This window comes from Trachemys scripta, chromosome 1 (assembly GCF_013100865.1).
Source record: "Trachemys scripta elegans isolate TJP31775 chromosome 1, CAS_Tse_1.0, whole genome shotgun sequence".
In the NCBI taxonomy this organism is placed as follows: domain Eukaryota; kingdom Metazoa; phylum Chordata; order Testudines; family Emydidae; genus Trachemys; species Trachemys scripta.
The window spans coordinates 89,391,009-89,417,976 of NC_048298.1; the positions used below are offsets into that span (position 1 = coordinate 89,391,009).

The 26,968-nt window shown below is 46.3% G+C and overlaps 1 long non-coding RNA gene across 1 annotated transcript; it reads left to right on the forward strand.

The window, feature by feature from the left end:
• Positions 1 to 50: 50 nt before the first annotated feature.
• LOC117880070 lies at positions 51 to 26,968 on the forward strand. The gene is made up of 3 exons (XR_004646466.1): positions 51 to 127; positions 21,379 to 21,530; positions 26,604 to 26,968. It is a non-coding gene; the product is annotated as an uncharacterized LOC117880070 (long non-coding RNA).

The following is a 26,968-nucleotide window of genomic DNA, read 5'->3' on the forward strand; positions in this document are numbered from 1 at the left end:
AAAACCACCGCCCGCGAAGGGGCTGGAGGGGAGGAAGACAGCGCGTGTGCGGGGTCCCCAGCGCCCCCTGCTTCTTCCTCGCCAGGCACTAATGGCTGCAGAGAGGGGAGCTGGAAGGATGAGGAGGGTGAGGATAAGTCCCAGGAGTCTCCGCTTCACATCTTGTTGTGCGGGGAAGAAGGAGGGGTTGTTGTCCTGATGGAGGCAGCGCCGATCTCGGGGTGGGGGTGCAGGGGCGGGTTTCAGCGCCCCCTCCGCGCTCTCTCTCAGCCCGAAGAGCAGGGTGCCCCCCAGAGCAAGCGGAGGGACCGATCCCAAAGCAGGAGGAGGAGGAAGAAGCAGCCGGCCCCTCCCCCCTTCTCTCGCGCTACCTTCCCCCTCCCCAGTGGCGGAGGATGGTTATTAGCGCTGGGTTTGGGCAGGGCGGGGGGTGTTAGGCTCCTCTCTTCTCCCACCCCCTGCGCTCGGCGATGGTCACTCTCCGCTTCTCCCACCGCCGCTCAGGCGCTGCTGGGACGCCCTCTCGCCTCCGCCATAGGGGGCGGGGGCCCCAACGGGGGTCCAGACGCCTCCCAAAATACCGAGCCAAGAGGGGGAATCTCCCCTTGTGGATTAAACAGACCGCGGGGGTCTCCTCTGCTCCGGGGCGGGGTAGGACGGGGCTTTGAGCGAGGAGGCCCCTAGTGCCCCTGCCTGGCTCTCGGCGGCTGGCTGTGGGGCTGGTGTGATGTACGTGGGGGATGGGTCTCGGACTCTCTCGTCTCTCCCCGTTCCCCGCCCGGGCCCCTGGGTCTCTCTGCGCTGCCCGCCCTCTGGCTCGCCCCGTCCGGCTCGGTCTCTCTCGCCCTCCCTCAGTCGCTCACACACAAACAAAATGGCGGCTGTTGTTTCTTCACTCTCCCGAGTCCTCACAGGGAAGCGAGCGACGGCGGCCGGAAATGAGCCAAGAGAAAAAAGGAGGCGGGGCTATGGGGTGGGGGCGGGGCTGCGCGAAGCTCGCACTCACAATGGAACACGGGGGGTGGAGGCTAGAATGGGGGGGGGAAGAATCAGGGGCGGGGCTAGCTGCAGTCACGAGACCAGGCCGACCACTCAGCGTGCGTTGCTCATCGTTCCCTTCCGCAAACTCCCTCACCTCCGCCTCTTAAAGGGGAAGGAGAAGGAGGGAAAAAAACATTTCTCTCCCCCCCACACCCACACCGTGAATTATTAGTCGTCGGAAAAATGCAGCGCGGTGGTTGCTTGGGACAGGCCTGTTGTAATCCTACAGCTGAGGCGCGGGGCGGGGGGACGCAACCTGGAGCAGGCAGCTCCTCTGCTGCACAGCGGGGCGGGGGACGACAGCCCGCGGCGCGGCTCCCCCTGCACGGCATACACTGCATAGACAAAGGCCCACAGCTAAGCCCCTGGATTTAGGGGCGGGGGGGGGGGGAGATTTCTCAGGTGTAAGCAGAGCAGGACTTGGCCCATTTTTTATGTAGGTTTCTACACAGACAGCTGGGTATACGTGTGATAAACTGTCTGCACCTATATGTATATTACATCATTGTGCTACCTATGGTTGATAAAATCATGTGTGAGGCAAAGCTGTGTCTAACCAGCCTTGCAAAATCCCACCTTCCTGCTTGCCTGGGAGAAGCAATTTTATTTATTTAAAATACAGGCATGGACACTTTTTTTCTCCACCATTATCATCATCGGCAAGCACAGCTTCATAGATTTTTGTAATGGGACTGATATGCCTTTATGACAATTTTGCAAGGTTGGTTTCTCACAAACACAAATTCTGATCTCACCTACTCTACTGTACAATGTTATTTACTATGCATCAACATTGTGTTTTGCTCTACCCCGCAGCCAGAGGGCTCCATGCATGCAAAACAAGTTGTAAGAGCTAGGCCTAAAAGACAGGCAAGAATGTATCCAGGGATACAAAATCTGGTGATAACTCAGAAGGGGGAGTTGTTTGGTTAAATAAAAACATTAGTGTCTTCTTCTTTCTTGCCACTTCTCTGTTCAGGGTCAGCAACATTTATTGCCTTCTTTCAAACTCATAACTGTACACCTGGCTGTCAAGCAAATTAGTATTTTTGTGGTTTGCTGATATCTGGTCCATGTACCATGTCTTTGTCCTCTCCCTTGGTCATCTTCCATCTAAGATCAGCACAAGGGCCATTCTACCAATATAACTCTCAGGTCTCTGCTGAACATGTCCGTACCAATGTAGCGTAGCCTCCCTCAACTTGTCTTCAGTTGGGACAACCCTCATTAGCCCCGTTACAACCTCAGTTCATTTCCTCTCAAGGAATGTCCAGTCATCTCACCATCTCAACATCTTAATTTCCATAATGGAGAGCATACTGATTTCTTTTCTTGTGGAGGGCCAGGACGCTGTTCTGTACATTAGGATGGGTTGAACTACAGTTTTACACACTACCTTTTAAATGTATTGGTATATTTTTATCACAGAGAACTGAGGTCAGCTCTTACCATTTGTACCAAGCAGCTTTGATATGATGCCAGGCATCATGTAGGAGGGAACCATTGTCAGCAACCATTGATCCTAGGTATTTAAATTATTTCACTCTTCTACACTGTCTGCCAGCAATATTCTTTGTGGTGGGTCCTCCTCCCTCGGTTATCAAAGCCTCAGTCTCACCAAAGTTCACTGTAAGTCCCACCTGCTCAAAACTGTGTTGCACTTGTTCAAAGTTGGTTTCCAGTGTCTCACAATCTTCTGCACATATCACTAAGTCACCAGCGAACACTATATTCCAGGATGACTCCCTTCATATATTCCCACTTATCACATCTATGAAAACCACAAACAAAAAAAGGCTCCAATGCTGACCCCTGATGCAGGCCATTTACTGGAAATGCTTGCTGTAGCCTCATATGGTTTGGACTGTGATAGTCACTCCGTCATACATAACCAGATCAAACAGACATATGCTTCTGGCACACCTCTCCGTTGCAAATTCCACAAAACTCATTCTCTTGGTACATAATCATATGCCTTCTCCAAGTCCACAAAGACTATACCCAGTTGCCACCCCTTTTTTCTCTGAGCTTCTCCTTGAGGATTCATAGAACGATGGCGTAAATTTTACTCCTTCCACACATAAGTCCCTACTAATCCTTCCAGATTTCAACTGATCCACACAAATGCTTTTCAGTAATCTTCTCCCACATTTTCATAGGATGTGATTTCAGCTTAATTGGGCAATAATTAGCATACAGTGTAATATCTCCTTTATGTTTTAAAACAGGCATGTAGCAGGGTGGTCACCCGCTCCAGGCTTAAAGGGCTTAAAACAGCCCAGGAGAGGGCTGTGGCTGAGAGCAAGCAGTTCCCAGGCTGTTTGGGGACGCAGGCTCAGCTGTGGCCATGCCCCAATCAGGGCTCAGCTGGCCCTTATAAGAGGGCAGGGGCCCCAGAGCAGACAGTGTCCTCTAGCTGTGAAGGGAGATGGGTGGCGGCGGCAGCCTTGACTTATGGGGAGTGTCCCTAAGGTGGAGCAGGGCTGGGGGAAGGCCAGAGGAGCTGGGGAGCTTTAGCCTGCAAACCCCCCAGGCTGCAGGCCTAATGTAAGGCCAAACAGGTACTGGCGTTGTAGGGGACAGCCCAAGGCTAGACAGAGGCAGCAGGTCCAAACCCCCCTTGCCAGTGATGAGTGGCACTTCCACTGCAGTCTGCCCCAGGGAGGGGGGGCTAGTTAATGACTGGCAGTGGCCATACTGAGGTGAGGTGGGGATAGTGGGTGGGGGTTCCCCTGGGTGAGGAGACCTAGAGAGTGGGTGCACTGCTAGGGGGCAGCACCCAAAGACAAGGGGCACTGGGTCTGGGAGGGGCATGGGGGTCCAGTGGCAAGCAGGACACTGGCCTGCAGAGGGTGCTCTGGGTCAAAAGAGCTAATTCCCAGGATGACCAACAGGAGGTGCCACTGGGGTGAGTCACCACATTGCTACAAGGCACCATTTACACCATTCATCCAACAATTTCTTTTTCTTGAGAATATCATTGAACAGACTTGTAAAATACTTGACACTTTCCCTTCCCAATGATGTCAGTACATCCACCAGTACTTCATCAGTCCCAGGTGCTTTCTCCTTTTCTTTTTCATAAGTGCCTCTACATCCTCTTCCTCCTGTATGCAATCTATCACACCACTGGTTGGCTTACAGATTCTTGGATTCTCCTCATTGATCACTCTTTCAAAATGATCAGTCCAGACTTTGTTGATTGGTTCACCATTCATTTGCAATAACCATATTAATTTCTAATATAAGCAAACTCTTTTACATCCCTTATCGTTTTCTTTCTCGCCTAAGCTTGTAGATGGTCTGTTCTCTCTCATAACCTCCTAATCTGTTATCTAGCTTGCCACAAGCCAAATTTTTAGCTGTCACAATACTTATTTGGCCTCTTTATTTTCCTCCATATATGCCATCTTATTGCTCAAGCCACTGGCCTGCCATTTTTTAAAGGTTCCCTTTTTCTTTTCAACGGATTCTTTAACTTGAGGATTCTACCACTAAGTCTCCCTTCAAATCCTTTTTGGTACTGGTTTCACCACTCAAAGGACTTCATGTGCCATTTCCAGCAATGTTAACTTTAATTTGTGCCAGTTATCCTCTACACATCCCTGTGTGTAGTCAAGGAGTCTACCCATCACTACTTGTTTAAAGATTTTTTTTATTTATTTCCAGTTTTAAGTTTCCACCACTTAGGCTTTTCCAGTGCTCAGGGGTTCTGGTGTTTTGAGGACTCTGCATATGGAAGTCCATAAGAAGAAGTCTGTGCTGGTTCACAGTACACTCACTGGAGTGACACGGTGATGTCCCGCTCCTGTCTTCTGCTCTCTCTATGCAGACCCAGATCTTCAGTTGTTAAACCCCCCAGTGCAGTCTATTTACATTTGCTCTTTCCACCACATTACTGATCCATACACCATAATTATTTACAATTTCAGGTTTCTCCTCAGTTCTCTACCAAGGAGAAAAAAGGGAAGAGATCCCTCTACCCAGAGATCCTTTTTGGTTCTGGCTCTGCTAGCTTGCCTATCTCTCTCCTGCACTCTTTTCCCATTCCTTTTTACACCTCCTGTGTTAATGGGCCAATTGGCTCATTAGTTCTCCCCAACTCGTTCTAATACGCTAATTGGGCCCTGTCAGATCTACCTGGGAGAGGTAGAGATTAACTCGTGTTGAAGTGACCAGAGTGCTAGCTCAGCTGTTGTTTCCCAGCACTCTCACTAGCTAGGTATTACCTTACAAGCCATTATTCGTGATCTCTCTTCTTCTTCTTGTCAAATTGATTTCTTTTTAACACCACTGGCATAGGTTATTAGGTGGCTTTCCCTCTTCAGAAAGGGTGTGTTTGCAATCACCAAGTCCAATGCCAGAAAAGTCTATAAATATCTTCTTTCTGTGTGTTCCATCCTTTCTATGCATCCAATGAAGTGGGCTGTAGCCCATGAAAGCTTATGCTCAAATAAATTTGTTAGTCCTTAAGGTGCCACAAGTACTCCTGTTCTTTTTGCAGAAAAGTCTGTAAGACCGTTTCCCCCTTGAAGTTTCTGGTTCCAATGCCAGGCCCTCTGTGGACTGCTTCATACCCATCCTTCTAAATGCACATGTTGGAACTGTGATCTGCTCCTCTCTCATTGGATGATATCTTTCCAATAAGGCACAATAACTCATCTAAAAACTCCTCTTTTACTTTTTGATTCTATCCTAGCTGTGGTGCATTCCCACTTATATGGCTATTTACCTCTCCCCAGCACAGTTCAACACTCATTAGTTGGTTTGACCTTCTGGAAACCTCTATCATATGCCTGTGCATGGTATAATTCAGCATAACTCCAACACCATTACAGGAGGTTGAACTCTCTGAATAGTAGATTTTGTGACCCTCCACTAGTATCTTGGCTTACACCTTTTCCATTTAAACTTTTGTACATGTGCCACTTTTACTGTTCTCCTCTTTAAGACCTTAAATACCTCCAAGTTTCTTCTGGTCACCATTCCTGCATTTCAACTTGCATATCTTAGATCACCCCACTCGACTTGCTTCTTTAATTTTAGCAGCCATTGCCCAGTTACAATAGTCAGATAAGACTGTAAGTCTCTTGCAGGGAACACCCTAACCATCTGACATGGACATCATGTGACATCAACATCAGTTCACATTAACATATCTATTGGACAAGCTTTTCGGGTCCTTTGTCTAAGCTGGCACCCTTGGTTTGAAATGGGTGTTTGCCTTCTCCTAGGTCCCTGTCGAGGCTACCAAGCCTCACCTGCCCTGTTTATTTGCTTTGACATACTTATCATAGGATCTAAGTGGCATTTGATAGAGGTAGTGACACCACCAGCTATCCCACCATGCCCTGCTAAGAGATGCCACCAGTTGCTCTGCAGCTGTTTACCGGAAAATTGCAGCTGTTCTGCCTCTACAGGATGTTCCCCTATCTGTCAGCCAGGGACATACATGCCTGATGGGAGCTGGTTGCCCCATCACAGGAAATAAAAAATTGGAAGGGTGATAGTATATTCACATGTGGGTTTGTATTTGAAAGCCTTGTGATACAAGTGGCTTTTCAAGAGGCATTGAAAAGAAGAAAATCATAGAATCGTAGGACTGGAAGGGACCTCAAGAGGTTATCTAGTCCAGTCCCTTGCACTCATGGCAGGACTAAGTATTTCTAGACCATCCCAGACAGGTGTTTGTCTAACTTGCTCTTAAAAATCTCTAATGATGGAGATTCCACAACCTCCCTAGGCAATTTATTCCAGTGCTTAACTACCCTGACAGTTAGGAAGATTTTCCTAATGGCCAACCTAAACTGTCTTTGCTGCAATTTAAGCCCATTGCTTCTTGTCCTAGACTCAGAGGTTAAGGAAAACAATTTTTCTCCCTCCTCTTTGTAACAACCTTTTATGTACTTGAAAACTGTTATCACATCCCTTCTCAGTCTTCTCTTCTCCAGTCTAAACAAACTCAGTTTTTTCAACCTTCCCTCATAGGTCATGTTTTGTAGACCTTTGATCATTTTTGTTGGTGTTCTCTGGACTTTCTCCAGTTTGTCCACATCTTTCCTGAAATGTGCCTAGAACTGGACACAATACTTGAGCTGAGGCCTAATCAGCGTGGAGTAGAGTAGAAGAATTTTTTTCTCGTGTCTTGCTTACAGTACTCCTGCTAATACAGCAAACATAATTCTGGGATTTTTTTGCAAGTGTTACACTGTTAACTCATATTTAGCTTGTGCTTTACTATGACCCCCACATCCCCTTCCACAGTATTCTTTCCTAGGCAGTCATTCCCCATTTTGTATGTGTGCAACTGATTGTTCCTTCCTAAGTGAAGTACTTTGCATTTGTCCTTATTGAATTTCATCCTATTTACTTCAAACCATTTCTCCAGATCATTTTGAATTTTAATTCTAACTTCCAAGCACTGGCAACCCCTCCCAGCTTGGTATTGTCCGCAAACTTTATAAGTGTACTCTCTATGTCATTATCTAAATCATTGATGAAGATATTGAACAGAACTGGACCCAGAACCCATCCCTGTGGGATCCCACTCAATATGCCCTTCCAGCTTGACTGTGAACCACTGATAACTACTCTCTGGGAATGGTTTTCCAACCAATTATGCACCCACCTTATAGTAGCTCCATCTAAGTTGTATTTCTCTAGCTTGTTTGTGAGACAGTCATGCGAGGCAGTATCAAAAGCCTTACTAAAGTTAAGATATACCATATCTACTGCTTCCCACCATCTATAATGCATAGTTTAAAAGCTCAGTGGCATAGAAGTTACTGCAGATTTATACCAAATTACAAAACAGAATTTGGCCCAAGTGTATTATACAGAACTATAATATTTTAATCATATATAAGGTGATATTTTATATATATAAAATTATACTGTATATTTCAAATATATACACACATTCCCCTTTCTAGGCTTGGTATGAACCCACAGCAAATCTCTTATGTTATACGCTAAGTTACACAATAATTAATAACCATCAGTCACAGAGCCTTTTTGCAGTTTAATGGGGATTATTGACTGGCCAAGAGTTCCTAAAATCTTTAGTTCTAGTCAGGTATTACCCAGGAAATACCCTGCAGCAAGGTTTAGAGGAGGGGGTAGTTTGTTTGTTTTTTGTTTTGTGTTTATTTGCTTTGCTTTTGTAAGTTGAAAATGGAAATGAAGCATAGGCTTGCATATTTTTAAATAGAAATGTAGTTTCAGTTGGTCTGCATGGGATATTTATGAAGAATTAATGCCTATTACGTTAGCTTGTCAATGAATCATTTTTCAATACTACATTTTTCATGAGTGTTTTTGTACTCTGCAGATGTCTTTACATGAATTTGGGAGGGAGTTTGTGGGCAGGGTGTTAATATCCTCTTCCTACTTCCTCAGTATGCGAGTATTGTGGGAGCTCTAAGGGGTGCGTGTGTGGGAACAAAGGCACTTAGGCTTCTAAATTCTAGACTTAGGCACCTAACTCTGGGGATTAGGCATGTAAGTCCCAGTTTTGGCCCCACTGAAATCCATAAAATTCCCACTGAACCTTGTAGGCACCTAAACTCACTTGGTGCCTAAGCTTTTCAGATTAAAAATTCCCTCAATTCCTATGTTCCTACCTCGGGCATGAGCACTACTGCCCCCCTAATGATTAAGTACTTATTCACAGTGGAACCATTATTGGGCTAGCGAGAGAGAGACACTCTTGTAGCCCTGTGGTTAGGGCACCCATCTCGGAGGTGGGAGACCCTGGGCCCAGTCCTGCTGCTCCAGAACTCTTGGATTAGTTATCCAGAGTGCAGCAGCTTCAACAGGAGAGATTAAGGGAGTCCCACATCAGAATATCCCCAGTCTCAGTGGTTAAAGCACTTGCCTAAGAGGTAGGAGATCCCTCTTCAAATCCTTTCTTCCTGCCTCTAGCAGAGAGGGGGGAATTGAACCTGGGCCTTCCGCATCTTAGGTGAAAGCTCTAAATACTGGGCTAAAAGTTACAAGGTGCGTGCCACCTCATCTCACCCCCATTTTAGGTGGAGAGAGGCAGGCACCTAATTCATTCCTTCAAAAACCAGCTTAGGCTGCAAAGCCACCTGACTCCAGGCAATGGGTTCCCATTCATGGATTACAAAGATAATGTAGAGGGGCACCTCCCTGCAGCCTGGATTTCAGCACCTATCTCAGAGGGGCGGAGCTTAGCACACATGCCTCTAATTGAGAATTCCCATTGGCAAGCTTAAGTGGCTCCTTGACTAGCATGCTGGCTTTTGTGAATGGCATTCTTAGGCACCTCACTCTCCCCATTGTATAAGGAGCATAGGCCCCTCGCTTGACTTTGTGGATCACAGAGCTGTTCTTGTGATTTTTCTAGGTGCCTAAAAGTTAGGTGCCATCATGATGATCGGTATGGCAATGCCAAAGTCTGTTTCTGGATCCCAGCCAGGGTTCTCAACCGTTTTTTCTCCCACGCCATCCACATTCAGCTACGCAGAACTGCATTCTCTGAAGATTACGCCTGGGGGAATTCTGTGCCACTGCAGATGTGCAGAATATATGTCCCCCGCAGATTTCTTTGCTTCCCTGCAGAAAAATTCCTTTTTGACAGGGAAGCAAAGATAAGCCACAAAAGCAGTCAGGCAGCTCTCCCCAGTATATATTGGGTGCCCAGGGCAGCCAGCAGAGAAGTAAATCATTGTGGGGCAGGAGGCGGAACTGGGGAAGACTCGGCTGGTGGCTCCTACCCTGCACTGGGCTCAGCTACTAGTCCGGGCTGGGCTGGGGAGGACAGAACTACTTCTTCCCTTGCATGGTATTCTGGGCCGTGTCAGACCCATACCCAGATTTCTGGACACCCCCCCCACCCGCAGAGTCCCATTACCATTGCACCCAGAACCCCCCAACAAGCCCCTGTTCACCCAGGTCCCCCACACACCTGGAGCCCCCACTGAGCCGCCTGCACCCAGATTGCCCCACACAGAACCCTCTCAACCCACATTTGGATCCCCCCAACACTAAGCCCTTCCACACTTGGATCCTGCCTTGCTGAGCCTGCCTGCCCACATCTGGTACACCTGTCATGGAGGGGCAGAGCCCTGGGGTGTTTCTAGGGCAGGCCTGGTCCTTCTGCTGTGTCATGGTTGGGTGCAGGCTCACCGCTGAGTCCATATCCTGGGAGGGGGAGCTGCACAGTGATCTCCCACATCTGTGAAGCCAGTGGCCTGTGCTCCCCAATGCCATGCCAGAGCCTCCACATTTATTTCACAAATAAAATTTGCAGAATTTTAAAATATTTTGTGCAGAATTTTTAATCTTTTGGTGCAGAATGTCCTCAGGAGTAATCTTGAAGATGCACCAAAGCAAGAGAGCCATTTTCAGAAAAAAGATGAGAGAAAGAATAAATGCAAGTTTATAGCCCCCCACAACTTCCCATTCTTTCCCTTAGCTGACCTCAACAAGTTTCCCTCATTCAGCGTTTAAGGCAGCTTGTTGGTGTCTCCCCCAGCACCAAAAGGGACTATGCAAATGGAGTTTTGCTCAAACTCTTCCAAAGTTGCTTCTATAGCACATATATAATTACTTTCTGAGAGAAATCTTTAAGACAGAGGCAGGGTTGTAAAGATAATTTATCTAAGACTAAAGCCTTATGAAAACATTGAAGTTATAGAAAAATTAATATTTTGAAATCCAGGAAATTCAAAGCTAAGAGTAAGTGTGACGGGATGGACTAGGCCCTGAGGCACCCTGCTGGAGGCCTTGAGCCCTGCTACACCGCACCCCCAAAAAGGCCGGTAGAGAGGTCCTCCAAGCTGCCGAGAGTGGCTGTGTGTGAAGCAACCAATCGGGGCCCAGCAGGCTAGTTATTATAAGAAGAGCTGCAGGGCCTGCCTGAGAGCAGTTCCCTGTTAGAGCTGGAGGAGTGTGGATAGAGCTGCTGGACCTTGGCTGACCTAGTGCTGCCAGAAGCCAGGGAGATTGAGAAGGAGCCCTGAGCTGGTTGTGATGACTCTATCAGAAAAAAGGCCCTGAGGTAAGGGTGAAGAGGGTGAGGCTGTGTGGAAGTGGCTCAGGGAATTAGAGCAGTGGTGTGACTTAGATAAAGGGACACGGCAAACAGCTGCTATCAATAGGGTCCCTGGGCTGGGCCCTGGAGTAGTGGGCGGGAAGGCCCTAAGAGGGTGAAGACTGTGTCACTAGGGAGGGAGCCCTGGGCCACTGCTCTATCCTGGAGCAGGGACAACTTGTGGGAGACCTTATAGGAGGCACTAAGAGACCCTTTGTGGACTTGAACCCTGGAGGGGGTTCTGCTTTGCTTTCATCACATAGATTGTGTGAGACTTGGCTGGAGGGCTGAGTCACCAAAGACACACCACAGAGAGAGAGTGTGCAGGCACACCCACTTGGCTAAGGGGGGGATGGGGGTGCTCATGAGAGGAGTGCCCTGTTACAGTAAGTTTTGTTTGTTTTTTAAAGATTAAAAGTCTGAAATTCATTGGTGTTACAAACAACCTGCTCTCTGAACTCCTATTCTCAACTGCTGTATTATATATTGTTTACCCTGCAGTCTCAGTATATGATAAATATCTTATTAGGTGGTTTCTGCATATTTTCAGGCAAGGATAAAGGTACACAATTTCTTTATGGACTAACATCTGAGCCCTATCAAACTGAGTAAAGGAGGTATTGAGACTAAATACAGCCACTATATGCTTTGGAGGGGGGGTGAAGTAGATTATTCTTTATGGACCAGGCAATCTAGAAATCTGAGACAATGTTAGTTTTGGACTACATGAGTTGGATAACAGAGGCTATGTCAGGGCTTCTTTTTGCCAATGTACAGGAGGAAGTTGTGGAAGAGGGCTTGAGTTTTTATTGGTGGTCCCTATGTGATTGTTGGAGAGCAGTCCACAAATTATATATACAGTGTAGTAGATGAGTTTGTAGTCCTTATCAAACACATAGGCCTGGTCTACACTAGGCGTTTATGTCGAAGTTAGCGCCATTACATCGAATTAACCCTGCACCCGTCCACACTGCGATGCTATTTAGTTCGACATAGAGGTCTCTTTAATTCGACTTCTGTACTCCTCCCCGACGAGGGGAGTAGTGCTAAATTCGACATGGCCATGTCGAATTAGGCTAGGTGTGGATGGAAATCGACGCTAATAGCTCCGGGAGCTATCCCACAGTGCACCACTCTGTTGACGCTCTGGACAGCAGTACGAGCTCGGATGCTCTGACCAGCCACACAGGAAAAGCCCCGGGAAAATTTGAATTTGAATTCCTTTTCCTGTCTGGCCAGTTTGAATCTCATTTCCTGTCTGGACATCGTGGCGATCACAGCAGCACTGGCAACGATGCAGAGCTCTCCAGCAGTGATGGCCGTGCAGTCTGTGAATAGAAAGAGGGCCCCAGCATGGACTGATCGGGAAGTATTGGATCTCATCGCTGTGTGGGGCGATGAGTCCGTGCTTTCTGAGCTGCGCTCCAAGAAACGGAATGCAAAGATCTATGAGAAGATCTCTAAAGACATGGCAGAGAGAGGATACAGCCGGGATGTAACGCAGTGCCGCGTGAAAATCAAGGAGCTGAGACAAGGCTACCAGAAGACCAAAGAGGCAAACGGACGCTCCGGATCCCATCCCCAGACATCCCGTTTCTATGAGGCACTGCATTCCATCCTCGGTGCGGCCGCCACCACTACCCCACCACTGACCGTGGACTCTGAGGATGGGATATTGTCCACGGCCGGTTCCTCGCACATGTTAGCGGACGGGGAAGATGAGGAAGGAGATAAGGAGGACGAGGCAGTCGGCAGCGCTCACAACGCTGATTTCCCCGACAGCCAGGATCTCTTCATCACCCTTACAGAGATCCCCTACCAACCCTCCCCAGCCGTTACCCCGGACACAGAATCTGGTGAAGGATCATCCAGTAAGTGTTGTAAACATCTAAACATTTATTTTTAACAGAACAGGAATATTAACAATTAAAAGAATGGGTTGTTCATGATTAGTTTGCCCTAGGCACTTAACGGTTCAGTCATGGGCAGTGCAAGTTTTGAAAAAAAATCTAGCAATGTCCGGTTTTCCGTGATTGTCCTGCCCAAGCCGCTCTACTGTTTAGTCCCTGCTACTGCAGCTAGAGTAAAATGCGGTCTATATGTGCAGGGATAGAGCAGTAATCCTCCCGGGACATCTCGATGAAGCTCTCCTGGAGGTAATTGGAAAGCCGTTGCATGAGGTTCCTGGGGAGAGCGGCCTTATTGGGTCCTCCGAAGTACGACACGTTGCCGCGCCACGAGACTAGCAAGTACTCGGGAATCATTGCTCTGCACAGCAGGGCGGCATACGGCCCTGGTCTTTGGAGGCTTTCCCGGAGCATTCTCTCTCTCTCGCTGTCAGAGATCCTCATCAGGGTGATGTCGCCCATGGTGACCTGCTTTGAATTAGGTAGGGGAATGTTAGTGTTGGGACTGCTTGCTCGTTCCTTTACAGAACTGTAACCGCTGGTTTGCAGCCACGCGGTGGAGGCGGGAGAGGGGCTGCCGAAAGGGATCGTTCCTGGGGACAGCCGCGAGGGGGTGGGACAGGGGCAGAGTTCCCGCTTGCCGGATTGCTGGCAGCAGGTACTGACATTGCTTTAAATGTGAAATGAGGCCAGTGGTAATATAAAAGTTTTAAACTGCCACAAGTCTACGGCTTACCATGTCTGCCTGCAACAGAAATTCCGTTGTGCTGCCCCGCTTCTCAAATGTGCTGTGGAAGACCCCAGGCACTGAATGCGAAGGCCGAGAATTCGACCTTGTGCTGAGTGCGCATGTGATAGGTGCTGTGCATGGTCTTGTTCACAGAGAAAGACTATGTTCTTTGTTCACAACTACATTTATCTTTCTGAGGAATTCACTCCCTTTTTCCCATTCCCACAGCCACATCTGCGACTGTCTCACAACCTAGCCTGGCATCACACTCCCAGAGGCTAGCGAAGATTAGGCATAGGAAGAAGAGGACACGGGAGGACATGTTCTCTGAACTTATGGCCTGTTCCCAAGCCCAGGCAGCACAGCAGACCCAGTGGCGGGAGAAATTGACCCAAATGCAGCAAGCAAACATGGATCGGGAGGAGAGGTGGCGGCAGGAAGACCAGCAGGCGACTCAAACGCTGCTTGGACTACTGAGGGAGCAAACAGACACGCTCCGGCGCCTTGTGGATGTTCTGCAGGAACGGAGGCAGGAGGACAGAGCCCCGCTGCAGTCCATCTCTAACCGCCCTCCCCCGCCACCAAGTCCCATACCCACCTCACCCAAAGTGCAAAGAAGGAGAGGCGGCAGAGTCCCTGCTAACTCTCACTCCACCCCTGCAGAGAGCTCTAGTAGCAGAAGGCTCTCATTCCCCAAAACTTGAAAAGTTCTTTCCTTCCCGCCTGACACAAGCCCCCGTCCAAGTTTCACCTCCCAGTTCCATGTGTAGTTGATAATAAAAAATACGTTCATGTTAACTACTGTTTCAATCATGTTCTTTTGGAGGAGGAGGGGAAAGGGGGTTGGTAATTGGACAGGACAGTCACCTTTGGCAGGGTACATAGGCGGGGGCAGGCACAGCAGCAGGGCACATACACAGTGCAGTGATGCAGTGACTAGTTACCCTGGTTAGTCTGGGAGGTTGTTTTCATGTTATGTGGTGGGGGGTGGGTTGCTCTGTGACTTTGTGGCGGGGGAGGGCAGTTACAGATCTTAAGCGGCAGTCCTTATGCAGGATCACAGAGCCATGCAGCAGGGGATCTGTAATCGTCCTCCCCCTGCCACAAAGTCACATAGCCCCCCCATACACACAGTCCCGATCAGGAGGGGTGACAGGCTCCGTTGAAACAACCATCCCACCGCAGCGGAGCCCGTCAATCCTTGAGTTTAGAAGCTTCATTCGCGTCACTACACTACACCCGCTCCGCACCACAGTCTGCGTCCCAGTTTTAAAAAATTCCCGCGAAAACAGTATTAAAAAAAACGGTGTGCATTAACAAAGTAGAACTATTTTTATTTCGAAACGTGTGTTGGAAGGGGGTGAAGGGGGTATGTAACTGGGTAGGATAGTCAACATTAACTGGGTAAAGAAAGGGGGGCAGGTTCAGCTTCTCTGTACACAAACTTAAAAGTCACAGGTTACCCTGCTCACTCAGGAACTTTGCTTTCAAAGCCTCCCGGATGCACAGCGCTTCCCGCAGGTCTCTTCTAATCGCCCGGCTGTCTGGCTGAGCGTAATCAGCAGCCAGGCTATTTTCATCAACCTCCCACCCCGCCATAAAGGTCTCCCCCTTGCTCTCACAGAGATTGTGGAGCACACAGCAAGCTGCTATAACAATGGGGATATTGGTTTCGCTGAGATCACAGCGAGTCATCAAGCTTCTCCATCTCCCCTTGAGACGGCCAAAAGCACACTCCACCACCATTCTGCACTTGCTCAGCCGGTAGTTGAAGAGTTCTTTTTCAGTGTCCAGGGCGCCAGTATAGGGCTTCATGAGCCAGGGCATTAGCGGGTAGGCTGGGTCCCCGAGGATGACTATAGGCATCTCCACATCCCCAACAGTTATTTTGTGGTCCGGGAAGTAAATACCTTGTTGCAGCCGTCTAAACAGACCAGAGTTCCTGAAAACACGAGCGTCATGAACCTTGCCCGGCCATCCCACGTAGATGTTGGTAAAACGTCCCCTGTGGTCCACCAGTGCTTGCAGCACCATGGAAAAATAGCCCTTTCGGTTAATGTACTGGGTGGCTTGGTGGTCCGGTGCCAGAATAGGGATGTGAGTTCCATCTATGGCCCCACCGCAGTTTGGGAATCCCATCGCTGCGAAGCCATCTATGATCGCCTCCACGTTTCCCAGGGTCACTACCTTTGGCAGCAGTACATCAACGATTGCCTTGGCTACTTGCATCACAACAACCCCCACGGTAGATTTGCCCACCCCGAACTGGTTCGCGACTGACCGGTAGCTGTCTGGCGTTGCAAGCTTCCAGAGGGCTATGGCCACTCGCTTCTGTACACTCAGTGCAGCTCGCAACCGGGTGTCATTGCGCTTCAGGGCAGGGGACAGCAACTCACAAAGTTCCAGGAAAGTTCCCTTCCGCATGCGAAAGTTTCGCAGCCACTGGGATTCATCCCAGACCTGCAGCACTATGCGGTCCCACCACTCAGTGCTTGTTTCCCGTGCCCAGAATCGCCGTTCCACGGCATCAACATGACCCATTGCCATCGTGATGTCCTCGGCGCTGGGTCCCCTGCTTTCTGAGAGGTCTGTGCTACTCTCAGACTTCAGGACATCACCGCGGTGCCGTAGCCTCCTCGCCTGACTTTTCTGCATCTGCCTCAGGGAAAGGTGTATGATAAGCTGCGAGGCGTTGAGAGCGGCCACAACTGCAGCGATGGTCGCAGCGTGCTCCATGCTCGCAGTGCTGTGGCATCCGCGCTGTCAATGACTGGAAAAGTGCGCGAACTGATTTCCCGCCGGCGCTTTCAGGGAGGGAGGGCGGGAGTGATGGACGGATGACGACAGTTACCCAAAAGCACCCTCGACACATTTTGTTACCCAGAAGGCATTGCCGGCTACACCCAGAATTCCAATGGGCAGAGGGGACTGCGGGAACTGTGGGATAGCTGACCACAGTGCACTGCTTCGAATGTCGACGCTTTCACCGTTAGTGTGGACTCACAAAGTCGAATTACTGTCCTTAGTGTGGACACAGACGTTCGACTTTGCAATATCGATTCCAAAAATTCGATGCAAGTAAATTCGAACTACTCTCGTAGTGTAGACAAGGCCATAGAAACTGTATTTTGTGACAATATGGTAGGTGGGCCAAAGGGGTTGTTCCAAATAAAAAATGGACATTCTTATGTCAGTGTCAGTTAAAGGCATCACCTTAAAAAGCTCACCTGTCTCACATTATTTGTAGCAATAAGAGGTAATATAACTCCTAAGGTTACAATAACTAAAATATTACAGAGAATAAAAAACACTTTCTGTTCTTGTTAACTCTGTATTTGACAGCACTTAGGGGAAACTGACTCTACCCGATTGCTTGTGTTGTTCCTTCACACAGCAACAGCAAAAAGAAAAACATGTTTTGTAATAGAATGTTTGTTTGTAAACCCACACAAAATTGGCAGCGGTACTCGGGGACATAGGCAGTATCTAAGACTAATTTAGTCTTATATACTGAATTTTTTGTGTGGGCTTACAATCCGTGTCCCTTTAAAGTTTATTGTGGCTTCAGTAAATCTACAGACAAAGTTTGTAGTCCCTGAACCCATCTGGTAAGGAACTAGTGCCAGATTTGTAAAGATATTTAGGCAGAGTTAGCTACATAAATACCTTTTTAAAAATTCCTCCCTTACTGCCCAACCAACTCAAACATAGCTAAGTTGTTGTTAGAAGTAAAAATTCTGAGAAGCTCTGGTTCTCAAGGGCCCTGGTCCTACAAACATGTACACGTGTGCTTCCCTTTACTACCTGAGTAATCCCATTGATTTAATGCGACTCTTTGTGGTAGTAAAGTTAAGTACATACGTGTTTGCTGGATTGGGGCCTAGAAGAGAAGACTAAAACAAATGTGGAGTTATGTCATTCCAAAAAGATAGCTAGATAAAGTAAAATAGCAGGTTGACTTGTAGAAAAAAGAAAAAGCCTCTATTTGCTTTCCATCCCCTACCTCTAGCTGTCTGTCCTTAGACCATAAGCTTTGTGGGGCAGGGAGAGACTGACCTCTTGAATGTCTGGAAAATGCTTAGATTGTGGTAGCTCCTAAAGTGTGATGCTAATAAAATATTAATAATAAAATAATCCATAGATTAGACTTGATAGGATTATGCTAGTAAACACCTCAATCTTAATGATGTCCTATAATATTTCTATCACTGTAGAAACGTTTTTTTTTTCCATAATCAGGTCAAACTGCTTCCCTCAGAGGAATAAACATATGGACTGAATTACATGGGAAAGCAACTGAAGTAAAAGAAAAGTGAGATACCTTTTATTGGTTTCTGGCAGGAGCACCGCCAGCTTTTTCGCTACCCTAGGCGGCGGAAGGTCCCACCCCTGAAATACCACTGACAACCCGGGGTGGCTGAAGATCCAGTCGCCACCCCGCCCCCCAAATGTTAGTGCCCTAAGCGACCGCCTAGGTTGCCTAATGGGTTGCGCCGGCCCTGGTTTCTGGAGAAGACAAGGATTATGGAGTCAGGTAAAACCCCACACAGGGTTAAGGTCAACCAAAAGAGAGAACATATTTGGGTCTCTCTATTGCTAAAAATGCCTATGCTTTATTTAATTAAAGTATTCACACATGGCACCAATCTGGCCAGGTCCCACTAAACATTCTATTCCTATGCCAAAACAACCAGGTACACTATTGGAAAGCAATCAGAAAAGACACAGTATACAATGTCAAAAAAGAGACTTCATGTATCCATTTTCACAAAACACAATGAAAGGTTACACAATAAAAAACATCAAGTCTATTTACCCAGCTATCTCACTGTGCCTCAATTTCTCTAACTGTAGTGTGGGGATAATACTACTACACATGTGTTGTAGAGTGTAATTAATTTATTACTAGTAATTCTGATTGTAATGTGTGAAATCATTGGATGAAAGGTGCTAGAACATGAGTGGAATGGGAATGAGAATCTGTTTAGGGAAATGATGAAATGGTAACAGAACAGGAGTATGGAGTCTTGTACTGATATCACTGCTTTAATTTGGCCTGAGATTGGTAGTAACTAAAAGCTGTTAATATGCAAGCTATTTTGTGGCCTGTGGAAAAATAAGATGACAACATCCCCTTCCTACTATAAGTGTCTACATTATAATCAGCACTAATTATCAATCATGTTTCCAGACTCGGCAGAAAGGCAAAGGACTGAATGGACAAAGAATGAATTCGATGCCTTCTGGTAACTTGCTTTATGGTGCTCCTGTTAAAGCTATCTGGACACATAGAAGACAGTCTCTGAAGCTGTCAGGCCATCATCTTTTATTAACTAAATTCACTTAGAAAGGAAAATAAATATTTCCAGCACTATTAGCAAATATAGTGTTATCCAAGGCAACATGCCACCTCAGGGAATCTGTGACACAATTCTGTAATCACTTAATACTGCTCCTTAATTCCCCAGGGCAAGGATCATTCCCCTCCCATGGTAAAACTTGCAGTATAGGGCTTAGGAGGAGGCTGGCCTCCATGGAAAAGGCTAGAGGCCCGCACCCAAGCAAACATGGATTCTGAGGGACCTGTGGAAGTCTAGGGATATGTACCTGGAGGCTCTGTGCTGCCTCAGCTGATCTGGCTCCCATTGAGCTCCCACAACTCCCTGGCGAACTGAATCATTGGTGCCATGCTACTGGGACTCTTCCTGCCCCAAGCTGCATTATTTTTTCTGGGAATCTCCATGTGGCTGGCATGAATATGATGCATGTCCTGCCTCAGTCAGCTCCTCCTGCTCCGAGCCCACTACTCTACACCACCTTCCCATGCACACCTCTGACCCATGAGGTCTGGAGGAGAAATTACCCCCTTCCACATAGGAATGAGGAGACCCATGCATGGAAGGGCCCCTCTGTGCACAGATCTGGGGAGAGGTCTGGCTTGAACTAGAAAGTAATGCCAGTGTCCATCAATTATTTCTGGAGGGCAAGAGACAATGGAGTAAGTAACTCCGCTGAATGGCCTATCCAAGTTAAAACCCAGTAGCACTTTGATATGAGTCAAGTTCTATTAAACACATAAGAAATAACCATCCAAAAACTGGTTCTTGAATCCAAATTTATATTCTTGTATAAAAAAGCTTGGATTTTTGGCAACAAATAAAATACTTCCAATGCTGTGCCCCAGAAACACAATCTTGCTTAGTCACAGTATTTTCAGTATCTCCAAACAGAGTTTTGTTGCTAAATCTGTAGGGCTCAGCAGTTTACCAGAAAAAAAAATTCCTCCCTGGAACACATGTTTTTGCTTAAAGGGAGTTCTCCAAAACACTTTATTTCATTAGCAAATGCAACGTTCTATCCTCACAAACATATGTTATTGTCTGGTAAGAGTGAATAGCAAAAGGGAATTGGCCACTCTGTTTAGTAAGGAGTGAGGGGTAGGTTGTGTATAGGAAATGCAGTCAGTTTCGACATCTCCTGAATATAACAAATTACACTTTAAATACTGCTCCAGTACCTCTCCCTGTGTCTTTTTTTCATGTTTTAATTCAGACTGATTAAAGTATGAACTGAAAGTTGTTACTCAGACCTACATTCTCTTCCCAGTTCTGCATCTGACTTGCTTTATAACCTTAGCAAATCAATTCACCTCTATGTGGCTCAGTTTTCCACCTGTAAAATGGAGACAACACTTCCCTGCCTTCATAAAGCACTTTGAGATCAACAAATGAAAAGTGCCAAAACTTGGTATTCTACTACTTATGAATAGTCACCAAGAGGACCAAATTCATACCTGGTATAACTCCATTGATTTCAGCGGAGTTACACCAGAGATTAATTCAACCCACTATTTTAGAGCAGTGGCTCTCAACCTTTCCAGACTACTGTACCCCTTTCAAGAGTCTGATTTGTCTTGTGTACCTCCGAGATCCACCTCACTTAAACTACTTGCTTACAAAATCAGACATAAAAAGACAAGTGTCACAGCCACACTATTAATGAAAAATTGCTGACTTCCAAATTTCTACCCTATAATTATAAAATAAATCATTGAAATATAAATATTGTACTTGCATTTTGGTGTATATTATATAGAGCAGTATAAAAGTCATTGTATGAAATTTTAGTTTTGTACTGACTAGTGCTTTTTATGTAGTCTGTTGTAAAACTAGGCAAATATCTAAATGAGTTGTGTTCTAGGGGGTACATCAGGCATTTATTTCCTCCAGGCCCTGGGGGTGTTCAACCCCCTGCTCTACCTCTTCCTGCCCCCACTCCACTCCTGCCTCTTCCCATCCAGTTCCTCCCCTGAACACACCCCATCCCCTCTCCTGCATACCACAGAACAGCTGATCGTGGTGGGCAGTAGGCGCTGGGAGCATTACATGGCTAGAAGTTAAAGGTATGTCTCACATGGTAATGGCTCAACCCAACTCAGTATCTATCACCTGTAAGAACCTCCTGCCTCCGAATCAGTGGAAGGATGACTGATCTCTAGGGAAATTAAACTGAAGAAAGATTTATTAAACAAAAGATAGTACAACAAAACTCAGTGGTTGAACTTGGAACTGAGGGTATTGAGCCTGCACCCAATTACCCCTTACAAATATGGGTAACTAACAACGGTGTTACTATACTTGTAGATGGACCTCTGGACGTGGACAGGCTGTGTGACTGCAACATCAGATCCCGGACTGCTTACTACCTAGATAAAGGTCGGCAAGAGGAATATGGAATATGGATGAACCACAGCTATGGAGCACCTTGGATGGAGATCAAATAAGCTCTCTTGATGGTACATTGGCTCTCAATGCATGTATCTCACGGGCTGCTGCTCAGAAGGACAGCACCGCTTCTGGTGTTCTCCCCTTATATAGTCTCTCTCTCAGCCATACCACGTGACTTTAGACCCAGTGGTCTTCCCGCTCTTTTACACCAAATGACATGGAACACCTTACATTGCCCCTCCTTGACGGCAAAGGGATACCCATAGAACTTTAACCATCACATTCCATAGACATTACTTAACTTGAAAGATGATAAAGACACAGAAGCTATAGGTACAGATGTTTTTCTTTTGATCCAGCGAGGCAGATCAAGTATCCAATGATTACAAATTGGATGATTGGGACCACAATAATAGGATGTAACATAATAATCCATACATTAAAGTTTTCCAGTCCCCCAAATAGATTCTCCCACCACTGACTAGAAGCAGTCTCATCTTTGATTTGCTTTTACACCCGCTTAATCTGATTAGAAGCACGATATACAGTCAGTAATCTTTCCCTTCCTTCTCAATTTGCTCTAAGTGGGCTTTCATTTCTGTGTGGAACATGAGTTGCTTTAGGGCTGCTATATTTGCTCCAAGGTGGACTGGATCTAAGTGGTCGTATAAAGTATACTGTACATCTATAGTCTTGGTGGTGATGTCATGCCAGACAAAGTCTCTCTCACAACCCTTGAAGGAAAAGATGGAGCTCAGACAAAGGTTGATGGAGGGGTCATGTGTAATTTTATAATAACTATTTACAGTAAACTCACTGCACCAACTCCTTAGGCATAAACAATGGACATTTGTGAGCACAACGGAGGAGTGATTAAAATCTGAAGAGTGCATTTTATAATGACGCATTCCTTTTTGGGCATGTAAACATACATGGGATCCTTCCAAAACTTCAGTGTTACAAGTGTAGCCTAGGCCTCTTCTTCTAGGCAAGGCTGGAGGTTCGCAGTGTGGTATTCTTCACCCTTCCGATGGACCCATTTGCTGATAGCCATAGGAATAAGTACAGCTTGTCCCACATTTTAGCCTATGGGCACTAAAAGGGTAAACCCATTCCTTGTTTGCTGCTTTTAAGGTCAACACATAAGCAATTATTGAATGGTTGTGGTGGCGGTAAGAAGTTAATTAACTTCCACCACCCTTGGTGCTCTTGCTCAAAAGGAGTGAGATAGTTCCACAACATGTTTTATCTCCGCTGGAATAAGCCCATTCAGGCCAACCCTCACAATGGACTTAGCCACATCTAGGTTCCATTGCTGTACTTGCACACATGCTAAAGCAAGGGAGCTGTTAGACTGAAGAATGTTTAAGGCCCGTATGATGTTGAGGTGACCTGTCTCCTGGATGCGAATTCAGGAATTGGCTATATGATACTCAATCTCACTAATCCTATTTAAGGAGGTAGTAAGAGGGTGTGATAAAAAGGCTACATCATGGCCCAAAGCTCCTATTTTATCAGCTAGTCATCTATAGTATTTAACACACCTAGTCCAGTTCCAACCCCTCCTAATATTTTAGCTAAGGTATCCCCAGGTTTCCTTATGAGAGAGTTGGATGATGGAACCACCACTCCATCCCACAATTAGAGGTGCAGTGTGTGCAAAACCTCCTTGGTTAACATTGTGCATGGAAATTTGTAGAGGCACTATTAACCTTTTGATGGAATAGACTGGATTTATCATCAGTACTTTTCTAACATTTTGTTTGACCACCACTGGTCCAATAGGACTTGGGTATGGTCAAGGTACCACAGATACCTTTACACTGACCTTAGTTCTATACAGACTTGTGATAACCCAGTCAGTGTCATCAAATGACACAGGTAACAAGCATTCACAATACATACAACAGGGAAACTTACATTCTGTAAATTTTTTTACAAAACCCATTCATGATACTGGCATTATAATTACTAACACATGATTCTATACAATGACTGCATTTCAGAGTTGCTAGATAATGACTTGATGGCAAATACAAATGAGCATTTATAAAGGTGTGATTAACATTACCGATGCCTACTGAAACCATTACACTTAAATCCCCAGGTTTTATCTGTAGAGGGAGGTCACTTATGATGGACAGACACTTGGACAGCTCCCAAGCCTCAATCAACCTAGAGCACCCATCTAGGAAAGGGTCATCAAAGAGCCATGAACAATTGCCCCTCGTTTCCTTAGATTTAATTTGTGCCTCCTTATCTAATATGAGCTCATGCTTCTGTTCATCTGCTGTGAAGGCCATTAACCAAGTGTTACCCCTTTTTCTGCCCATACAAGATAACGATAGCCTGTATCCACATAGGCATATACCACTATCATCCCTTTTAAGACAGCTTCATTCATCAGTATACTTCTGCCCTTAGGATTATCCACCACATCTTCATCATAATCATCAGTTTCATTATACATGGATTCTAACAACTCATAATTATATTCATAAACCCCTACAGGTGTATCCCATCTCCCAGCCATTGTATTGTTCTTATTTACAATAAGAGTCTATAAACCTAACAAACAATAATATTAACATGCAACATTTTCCAATCCAGGTGGCTGGATGAATTTCCTGGAATAGACAGAGCAGAGATTTCAGTTATTGATACTGATTATGGCTCAACACCACCCTTCCATTCCTTTAGTTGGCACAAATGGAACCATTTAAAAACCATCTCTTGCCAGATTTTAACTCGACCTGATACGTTGTTGGACTGGCCCTCTTGGTTATAACTACAGGCCCTACCTAGCTGGGACTCAGAGGGTGATGTTTCTCTGAGTAGAATTGAAATGAAACTTTATCCCCAACCTGCCATTCATGAAATTTAAGGTTGGCATTCAGCCTTTTGTCCATTTGACATATGTTCTGCTTTAATTGGGTAGCTACCTCCTTCTGAGCATCACTAATTTTAACCAACAGCTGGGTTATGTACTGGTCTATTTGTACCTGGGGCTGATACTTATCAGGTGGTGCCCCCACTCCCCCCACCACATCTCAGGAGTCCTCATTGGCTGGCCCATAAAGATCTCATGGGGTGTAAATCAATGTGCTCCTATTGAGGACCTGATGGCCATTAGGACAAAGGGTAGCTTTTTTTTATCCCAATTCTTTCCCATGGACTCTATGATCTTCCTTAATGCTGTTTTAATCATCCTATTGGTCTGTTCAACAATCCCCAAGCTCTGGGGATATCCAGTGATGTGGAGATGCTGTTTGAGAAGTGCAAGGTAAATGTTCTTAACCGGGTCACCCACAAAGTGGGGCCCCTGGTCAGAGTCAATGACCTCCAGAAGGCCATACCAGGAAAGTGTGCGGTGGTGGCTGCAGTATTTTTCAAAGGGTAGGTCTCCACCCACATGGAAAATGGATCCACTACCACAAGTAGTTTCCCTGCTCTGTGTGCAGTAGTGGGCCAATGTAGTCCACCTGGACCCAATGCCAGGAACCCTTGATGGGCTGATGGAGGACTACTCCCTTCCTAACCTGATAGTCTGGGTTCTGCACATATGCCAATCAATTCCAGATATGATACTCTACATCCCTGGTGATGTCTGGCCACCACCTAACAGTGAAGAGCCTTTTTACTGTCTTCTTGATGCCAAAATGACCTTGTTGATCCACTAAATTTAGAAGTTCCTTACGTAGGCAACCCAGAACTACCAATATTGGAAGGTCATCTTTCACCTCTGCTCAATTTACCATTACCAGTCCACCTTTATGTTCAAATATTTGGTACCCCCCTACGACAATGTTTAGAGAGTAGATCCTGAATCTTTGTCCTTTTGTATCTGCAAAATATCAAGTTGTTGCTGTACAGCTGCAGGTTGCAGTGAGCACATATTGTCCAATTTTACCCACAACGTGTCTGGGCCCATTAATGCTGCCTCTTTAAATAGGCTGTCCACCCTGTTAAGCATGGATACCTCTGCCATGTTCTTCCAATGAGCCCATACCTTAAAAAGGAAAGTCAGAGCTCTCCTGCCTTCAAGTTTCCATACATGAATAAGATATTTGGCATGAGTAACTGGCTTGTCTGCAGTATTCATGCCATGAGCCATCTACACCATCATCCAGTAAATGAGGGCCCTCAGGACCCAGTCAGAATCCAAGCAAATCATTATCACAGAGTCTCTGTCCACAGCATCCAATGCAGCTACTATGGCAACAATTTCTGCTGCCTGGGCAGAATGGTGCAACACAATGCCTTGCAAAACCCTATCTGTTGCTACCTGGAGTACAGCATAACCTGTATGGGGGGGGGGCTTTTAGATGGAAACCACTCCCACTGATGACCCATATGTCATGGCCCACTGCTTTAGCTACTTCATATGAGGTCTCTAGCTGGAATGGGGACTAGATGGTATTAGTCTCCTCCAATGGAAGCAGGCACTCGTGGTCTTCACCTTCTAACAATAGAGCAAACGGTACAGTAGACCGAGACTGCACTTTATCCACCATAACCTCCCGGTTTAACAAGCATAGAGTCCAACCTGCAAGATGGGGATTGGACACCCAGCCCTCATTTGCCTTCCCAGATAAGATGTACAGTACCTGACTGGCATGTGAGATGTCTGAAGCACCACCAGAGCCATTCCAATTATGTATTCCAGTGTTTGATGGACCATACAAGGTTTGATGGCCAAAGCTTCTTTCACAGGGCATATAACGCTGTTCCACTTCAGTCAGCTGTTTTGAACTGTATGCAACAGCTTCATGCTGGTGCCACTTGACTGCATAATACAGGTCTGTTGCATCTTGCGCGCATTTAACATGAGCTATTTCAGCTTTACACGGTCGGCAAAAACAAAAAAACCCAACAATTTTAATACTGTACTTGTAGTGCGGGCGATTCTGCCCGCCATTCAACTCAATGTGATTTTGACTATATGCGGTTTTCACTTTACGCACTAATCGTGGAACGGAACCCCCACGTAAGATGAGACTTGCCTGTAACTAGATTGATGCCTTTCTCAGTGGTAGCAAGCTGTAATATGAACACCTTAACCAATTGAGGGTAGGCCAATGCAGGAGCCTGCATTAAGGCCTGTTTTAGCTTAAACACTGCTTCATATTCTTTCTCCTCAGGACCACTCTTGTCCCTTGCAGAGCAGCATGTATAAGGGGCATGCAAGCTCTGCATAATCGTATATAAAATCCCAAGAAAAGCCTACCAATCCCAGGCAAGATCTCAGTTATGTCCCTGGGAGCTGGTAATTTGCAGTTCAGATTGATTCAATCGGTATCTGGACTTTGCCCTTCAACTCTGAGCTCGACTCCAAGGTAAGTGACTTTCTGCTGTACAAGTTGGGCTTTTTGCAGGCTAACAAGGAAGCCCGTTCTTTGGATGTTCAGGACCTCACTCAAAACAACAAGTTCTCCTCCCTGGTCTTTGTAGCCACCAATATATAATCCACATAGCTGATAACCCGGTCCTTGTAGACTAGGTTTCT